General features: G+C 45.5%; 1 pseudogene; it reads left to right on the top strand.

Moving 5' to 3' along the window:
• The first annotated feature begins 890 nt into the window (after positions 1-890).
• Positions 891-8,392, top strand: LOC102285800 (olfactory receptor 4P4-like; annotated as a pseudogene).
• The last annotated feature ends 298 nt before the right edge of the window (positions 8,393-8,690 follow it).

Raw genomic sequence — 8,690 nt, 5'->3', positions numbered from 1 at the left:
AATGGAAAGATGATTTCAGAAACAGAAGCTGTCCTTTGTTGGTATCTGTCAATCTTTATGTGGTTTTTGTTGATTTTTACTATTAAGGCTACTGGAACAAGGCAAGAGAGAAACCCCAGAATTGAAAAGCAACTGGCATTTTTGAAAGAAACATGTGCAGGCGAAGCTCTCTTCCTTTTGAGAGATGGTTAAATGCAAAATCTTGATTCAACACATAAGACTTTTGTGAACTTTATTTCAAATCTCCATGATGAACCCCTAAGGCATCCAGGAAGAAAGGACTAGAGGGGCAGACAGAAAGAGCAACCTTTCCCCTTGGAGCCATCTCAACCAGCTGCTTAGTTCCTTCATCTCAAGGACTACCATCTGGGCTTCTCTGGTTTGTCTGATTCTTGTTTTGGGACCGTTTCTAGTCACAAGGCTGTCAACAGAGGGGTGGTGTGTGTGTGTGGGGAACCCCTTCTCATTTCCACATGAGACCCAGTGGATAATCCAGGCCCTGCCCACTGCATTGAGTGTGCAGCAACAGTATCAAGGGTGATGCTGGTTAACAACGATATTCCTGGAATCCACTCCGTTGGCTACTGACTGTGTGTGGTGGTGGTCTGGAACCTACACCTGGAAGCTGTCTTGATGATTGCAAATGACACCAAAGTCTGAGGACGATGGAAGACCTTCACATTTCTGCAAGAGCCACACACCTCCAGAAGGAACCACAAGACTTGCCTGAAATGGTCAAGGTATAAGTATTGGACTCAACGTTGGAAGGTCTCCACCTTTGCTATGGAAGTCAAACGATCTTTCTTTGAAATGAAAATGGAGCATACTGAACGTTCACATTCTTCTAGAGCATTTGAAAACCCCACCTTGTAGAAATCTGCTGTGTACGAGTTCCTTGAAAGCAAGAACCTATATTTATGGATGTGTCTTAATGCCGTAGATTGTGCCTCAAATATAGTGTACACATCAACCCAGGAAAGGAAAGAATTGAATCGACAAATATACAAAGAGATCAAAAGAGACACCTTGAGGCTTCCCAGAGCTTTTCTATCTTTCACACACTATGTAAATACTGAGCACCTACGAAGAGCTAGGAGGCAAGTAATAAGTTTCTGGAAATAGAATGTGGAGAGAAGAAGACACAGAGTTCCTGCTTTCACTGAGACGACTCTAATGATACATCACAGGCAGATCCTGTGAGAATTATAGAGGGGCCTCTTCCTTCACCAAAACCTGGGTGTCAGGGAAGGCTTTTCAGAGGAACCATTGCATTGAGGTCCATAGGGTGAACCTAGGTAAACCAGGGTTGAGATGCAGGAAGAATTTCAGGCAGGGAAAATAGCATCTTGGAAGGCTATGTGACCAGGGAAACTTAGGACATTCAAGAAATGAAAAATGCCCTATGGGATGGAAGCCAAAGAGTGCAGAGGGCATTCCAGGCAAAAGACATCAGAGAAGAACGTGAGGAGCAAGCCTGAAGAGAAGTGGTCGTATCTTCAATATGATGGGAAAATACAAGAGCCGTTGGAGCAGGGAGGTGACAGAATTGCATCTGCACTTCCAAAAGGTCATCTTGTTCCACATCACTAATGACTGGAGAGACTCAACTCCAAACTCCAAGGAGGGACCACTTCACATGAGTCCGATTGGGCCTCACTGCAATGTCTGTCAATAACAAATGCTGGAGAAGATGTGGAGCAAAGGGAACTCTCCTCCATGGTGAGTAGGAATGGGAGTTGGTGGAGCCAGTATGGACAAGAATATGGAGGTTCCCGAAGGAACTAAAAGTGGAAGTAGCCTATGGTTCAGCAGTCCCACTCCCAGGCATAGATCCACCCACAGTATAAGTGAACAAGATAGATGCCCCGTTTGGGCACATCTATCTGTGCGTGCGCGCGCGTGATCGCCTGCTAGGCAGGGGGTGGGGTGGGGGATGGGGCTCTGGCTGGAGTCGGTGCAAGCCCCGGGATTGCCTGAGGCAAGCCAAAGGAGCCCCAGATGGAGAAGGGACTGCCTGTCGTCTGGTGTCCTGGAAGTCGAATGCGAATGCGGAGGGGCTCGCGGGCAGCGTGGAGGCAACCCAGGTCTGCAGCGGGAGCCGGGGCCCGGGCCACCCACTCCCCCCGCCCTGGGAGGGGCTGGGGCTGCGGGGGGGATCCAAGAATTGGGACGCGGGAGGTGGGAGGGGGTGGGGCTAAAGGACCTCTTCTGGCAGGCAAAAAGCCTCGAGCACCCGGGATTCCCAGGTGGTCTCCCATCCAAGATACTAACCAGGCCCGACCCTGCTTAACTTCTGAGAGCAGACAAGATCTAGCGCCTTCAGGCTGATATGTCCGGAGACTGAAGCGGTTGGCGCCGGGCGCCCTAAGAGCCTTGCACTTCGCCTCCCTTTCGCTCCGACCTGCAGGTCGGGCCAACGGGCCGCACCTCTCGTCGGGGGGCGTGCTGTATTTGAGCCGCATGACCCCCGACCTGACTCCAGCCTGCTGACGCCGGCCCGCCCCCCGAACACTGCCAACACCAGACCAGCAAGCGTCTGCCCGGGCCCGGGGGCCCGAAGGGCTTCCAGGACCACCCAGTGACCGGGAGGGCATGCGTGCGTGCGCGCGGGACCTGGGGTGTGGGCTGAGGGGTGCGGAGGTCTCGGCGCCGTCCCACCCCCGGCCACTCCAGACCCGGCCGCGCTCGCTGAGCGGGGCCACCCCCGATCCCATTCGCTGCTCAGGCCCGCGGGGCCCTGGAGGTGTCGGTCTTCGGGGCCCCCCGGTTCCCAACCCCCGCGGCCCAGGGACCTTTGAACATCCTGCGGGCCTAGGCGCAGCGAAACTTGAGTGCCCAACTTCCCGGGCACCTGCCTGGTGCCCAAACCCACCGGAAGCCACGGAGGCACGGTCGACCAGAGCGCCTCAGCCCCGCCCGTTCGCACTACCGAGGCCCCCTTTTGCCCCCACGCCGCCCGCCAAGCACTCGACCTTCCTGAGAGAGTAGACGAGCCACAGGCAGGCACACAGACAGACACTCGCACGCACCCACGCCAAGGGAGACAGCTGGCCTGCGCAAGCTCCTCAGCCAGAGCCAGAGCACCTGGCAGAGGCCGGGGCCAGACGAACGGGCCGGCGGCCGGCTGTCAGGAGATACAGAGGCAGAAATACATGAAGATTCCGAGACAGACTCCAAGACGGCAAGAGGAGATACACACACACACACACACACACACACACACACACTTGAGTGTGGTCTTTGGAAATACTTCTGTTCCTAGTTGCTGGGTTGAGCCCAACTTTGATATGACCCATGGACTGTGGCCCATCAGGCTCCTCTGTCCGTGGCATTTCCCAGGCGAGAATACTGGAGTGGGTTGCCATTTCCTTCTCCGGGGCGGGGGGGGGATCTTCCCGACCCAGGGACCAAACCCCAATCTCCTGCGGGCGGATGCCTTGCCATCTGAACAAGGACATTGCTAATTCCCTAGGCCAAATACAAAGAATAGAGCTCGTGTTCTACTAAATGGAAAGATGATTTCAGAAACAGAAGGTGTCCTTTGTTGGTATCTTTGAATCTTTATGTAGTTTTCGTCGATTTTTACTCTTAAGGCTACTTGAACAAGGCAAGAGAGAAACCCCAGAATTGAAAAGCAGTTGACGTTTTTGAAAGAAACATGTGCAGGTGAAGCTCTCTTCCTTTTTGAGAGATGGTTAAATGCAAAATCTTGATTCAACACATATGACTTTTGTGCACTTTATTTCAAATCTCCATGACGAACCCCTAAGGCGTCCAGGAAGAAAGGAGTAGAGTGGCAGACAAGAAGAGCAACCTTTCCCCTTGGTGCCTTCTCAACCAGCTGCTTAGTTCCTTCATCTCAAGGACTATCATTGGGCTTCTCTGGTTTGTCTGATTCTTGTTTTGGGGACCGTTTCTAGTCACAAGGCTGTGAACAGCGGGTGGGGGTGTTGGGCTCTGTGGGGGTGGGGGAAGCCCTTCTCTCCATTCCACATGAGACCCAGAGGACAATCCTGGCCCTGCCCACTGCATTGAGTGTGCAGCAACAGTATCAACGGTGATGCTGGTTAACAACGCATATTCCTGGAATGCACTCCGTTGGCTACTGACTGTGTGTGGTGGGAGACCTGGAAGCTTTCTTGATGATTGCAAATGACAGCAAAGTCTGAGGACATTGGAAAATTTTCACATTTCTGCAAGTGCCACACACCTCCAGAAGGAACCACAAGACTTGCCTGAAATGGTCAAGGTATAAGTATTGGACTAAACGTTGGAAGGTCTCCACCTTTGCTATGGAAGTCCAACGATTTTTCTTTGAAGTGAAAATGAATCATACTGAACGTTCACATACTTCTAGAGCTTTTGAAAAGCCCTAACTTGTAGAAATCTGCGGTACGAGTTCCTTGAAAGCAAGAAACTATATTTATGGATATGTATTAATGCCTTATATTTTGCCTTGATTATAGTGTACACATCAACCCAGGAAAGAAAGAATTCAATCGCCAAATATACAAGGAGATCAAAAGTGCCGAGCCAAGTGACACCTTGAGGCCTCCAAGATCTTTTCTGTCTTTCACACACTAAGTAAATACTGAGCACCTACGATGAGCTAGGAGGCGTGTAATAAATTTCTGGAAATAGAATGTGGAGAGAAGAAGACACAGAGTTCCTGCTTTCACTGAGAGGAATTTAATGATACATCACAGCCAGATCCTTTGCAAACTTATAGTGGGACCTCTTCCCTCACCAAAACCTGGGTGTCAGGAAAGGCTTTTCAGAGTAACAATTGGTTTGAGATCCGTAGGTTGAACCTACGTAAACCAGGGTTAAGATGCAGGAAGAATTTCACGCAGGGAAAATAGCATCTTGGAAGGCTATGTGACCAGGGAAACTTAGGACATTCTAGAAATGAAAAATGCCCTATGGGATGGAAGCCAGAGTGCAGAGGGCATTCCAGTGAAAAGGCATCAGAGACAAACTTCGGGAACAAGCAATGAAGGGATGTGATCATATATTCAATATGATGGGAAAATCCAAGAGCAGTTGTGGCAGGGAGGTGATAGAATTGCATCTGCATTTCCAAAAGTTCATCTTGCTCCATAACACTAATGATTGGAGCGACTCAACTGCAAATTACAAGGAGGGACCACTTCCTCGAATCCGAATGGTCCTCATTGCAAAGTCTATCAATAACAAATGCTAGAGAAGATGTGGACCAAAGGGAACTCTACTCCACATGCAGACTGTGTGGGTGAATTCTCTAAGAAATTACGGGAAGAAGTGCTCCATCTTGTTTATTGCATTGTGTTTAGGGGAACTAATTTGGAATTAGTGGAGCCCATTTCTCAGTATATTATTTCCAAACTAGGCAACTATAATTACAGTCTGATAAGATGGAACTCAAATAACTTCTGAATGTTAATTTATTTTGAAAGAGGAAATAATCTTGCAAGAGAAATATAGACAAACAGGAAAAGCATAGTTGTCAATATATTAACCTAGAGATGCTTCAAATATTGTTTAAGAAATATGAAAGTTTCATGGAGTATTTCACATGAAGGAATTATTTCCTCTTAAAAGTCAAAAGGGCTTCCTGGTGGCTCAGAGGTTAAAGCATCTGCCTGCAATGCAGAAGACCTGGGTTTGATCCCTGAGTCAGAAAGATCCCTGGAGAAGGAAATGGCAACCCACTCCAGTATTCTTGCCCGGAGAATCCCATGGATGGAGGAGCCTGGTGGTCTACAGTCCACGGGGTCGCAAAGAATCAGATACTACTGAGCAACTTAACTAACTTAAAAGTCAAAAAGGATTATGAGTCCACTCATAAAAATGATTTGTTCTTCAGTTTTATCATGAATTACCTGACTAAAGGATGATTATTTATTGTATTATTCCTTCAAAATTATAGCACATTGTTCACTTTCCAGATTTTTATTTAATTGATATTTATTTAACATTGACTCTGTGCCAGCACTGCAAAACCCACCCACACACCCTACACCAATTTTGTGATTTCATTAGAAACCACTTAATCAAGCAAATTCTATAGTTACCTCTATTTTACATCCTAAATTGGCACATTATATGTCACCCTACTTAACACTATTAAGATTATCTCTTTTTTTAAAATTCTTGATAAATATAATTCCTTGCTTCCTCACAAAATAATTTAAATTATATAAAAACTGGAACTTTGTCTAATTTATCACTGTATTCTTAGCTCATAGAAGAATATTAGTACTAGATAGTCAAAGACTCGTATTAAATGAAAATGATTTCAGTGGGTCTCAAAATAACTTGTCTTTAAAAGGCATTGGTGCCATTTAAAGTAGATATTAGGTTTCCATTTTCTCATCAATGATTCGTTTCATTGGTTTTGTCATTTCAGATCACTTTCTTGAACATCAGATCATGGAAGATAGAAATAATGTTACTGAATTTATCCTCTTAGAACTTTCTATGGACAAGAAAGTCCAGATCCTCTGCTTTTTATTTTTCTTATTCTGTTACCTGGCTATTTGGTTGGGGAATTTGATCATTGTGATTTCTATTACATGCAGTCAGCTAATCACCCAGCCCATGTACTTCTTCCTTAACTGCCTTGCACTCTCAGACCTCTTCTACACCTCCACTGTGACACCCAAACTCATGACTGACTTACTGATGGAGAAAAAGGCCATTTCCTATAAAAACTGCATGACACAGCTTTTCACCACCCACTTCTTTGAGGGGGGATTGAGGTCTTCACCCTCACAGGGATGGCCTGTGACTGCTATGTGGCCGTCAGCAAACCTCTCCACGACGCCATCACCATGAACAGGCAAAAACGTCACTCAATTCTCATAGCGTCGTGTGCAGGGGGACTTCTTCATTCTCTTGGTCTCTTTCTTCTTGCGATTGTTTGACCTTTCTGTGGCCCCAGTGAAATAGATCACTATTTCCGTGATGCATATCTTTTGTTGAAACTAGCCTGCACTGATACTCACAAAATTGGCTTTTTTGTCATTGCCAGTTCTGGCTTGATGGGACTGGTGCTCTTTGTGGTTTTGATGGCCTCCTACACTTTGATTCTGTATAATGTGTGCACATATTCTGCAGAAAGCCACCATAAAGCACTTTCCACCTGTAGTTCCCACATCACAGTCCGTGATCCTCTTTTTCACACCTGTCATCTTTGTTTACATTAGACCTGCCACAACATTACCAGAAGATAAAGTGTTTACGCTCTTCTACACAATTATTGTCCCCATGCTCAACCCGCTTATCTACACACTTAGAAACATGGAGATGAAAAATTCCATAAGAAGAGTTTGGTGCAATAAAAGGTTCTGGGAAGGGAACTTAATGATCTGAAGGTCATTCGTCTGACGCCAGTGACTGTCTTCTCATCACTCCCTCTGTTGCTGATTCTCTCCTGCTAATGGGAAAATCAGTCAGAATGTGTAAAAGCCAAGCCTCCAACAACAGCTTGCCTTCAGTGGTTCCTTCTTTATTTTCCTCTCAATGTGTTTTCCTTGATTTCACTTTTCACTAATAATCCCCTTTGTTTAAAAAAAAAAAAAAAAAGAAAAGAAAACTTTTTACAGAGTAAAAACACACTGAAAAATCTGGAGGGAGAGTGATCCTGCCTGTATTGAAGGCTAAACCTGGGGGAGACTTCGCTCTCAAAATACTTGGCCTCAAGGTATAAAAGGTAATAATATGTTAAAAGGTAAAAGACAGTTGAAGAATCCACCTGCTAATGCAGGAGACACAGGTTCAATCCTTGGGCCAGGAAGATCCTCTGGAGAAGGAAATGGCTACCCACTCCAGTGTTTTTGCCTGGGAAATCCCATGGAGAGAGGAATCTGGTGGGCTACAGCCCATGGGGATGCAAAACAGCTGGACATGATTCAGCGACTAAACAAAAACAAAAAGGCAGTTATAGGAAAATAAGAACAATCACATACTGCAAACTCCTTTCAGAACTATATACCTAGCCTCGTATCCTACAACTCTAGATTTCTTTTAATCAAATACCTAGAGATCTTTTTGTGTGTATTTGTGAACTGCGATTATTTTACTTAAGTGAAAAGAATATATAGATCTAAATACAACATAGTGTAAAGTCCAGCCTTATAGTCTACATGGCAAGTCTTACAGTCTGAAAAGCAAGTCACTGTGTGATCTGTTTGTGAAGTAACATTGTAAGTATTGGGGAAAATATATGTGTGTGTATATATATATATATATATATATATATATATATATACACACAAAAACTCTTGCTATTTTAACTGGGTTTCACATTAAGTATACATCATCAAGGAATATATAAACTACAACTGACTTTGCTACAAAAAAAGAAAAAATATAAATCCTTTAGTTCCTCAAAATAGATGATTTATTTCAAAGTAAAAGACTTTCACTTCGTTTCTAATTTCAAGTGTAGAATAATCCTAAAATAATATTTGACAAAATATAGATCAGACTCAGTGATGGGAATATATATATATTCTGCTGCTGTGTGCTTAGGTGTTTCTGACTCTGTGGCCACATGGACTGTAGCCCACCAGGCTTCTCTGTCCATGGGGATTCTCCAGGCACAAATATCAGAGTGGGTTGCCATGTTCTCCTCCAGGGGATCTTCCCAAGCCAGGGACTGAACCCAGGTCTCCCATACTGCAGGCAGACTCTTTACCAACTGAGCC

Source organism: Bos mutus, unplaced genomic scaffold, assembly GCF_027580195.1.
Source record: "Bos mutus isolate GX-2022 unplaced genomic scaffold, NWIPB_WYAK_1.1 CTG1476, whole genome shotgun sequence".
NCBI lineage: Eukaryota > Metazoa > Chordata > Mammalia > Artiodactyla > Bovidae > Bos > Bos mutus.
Note: the sequence above shows the minus strand (reverse complement) of the source record. Positions and strands in the feature narration are given on the sequence as shown.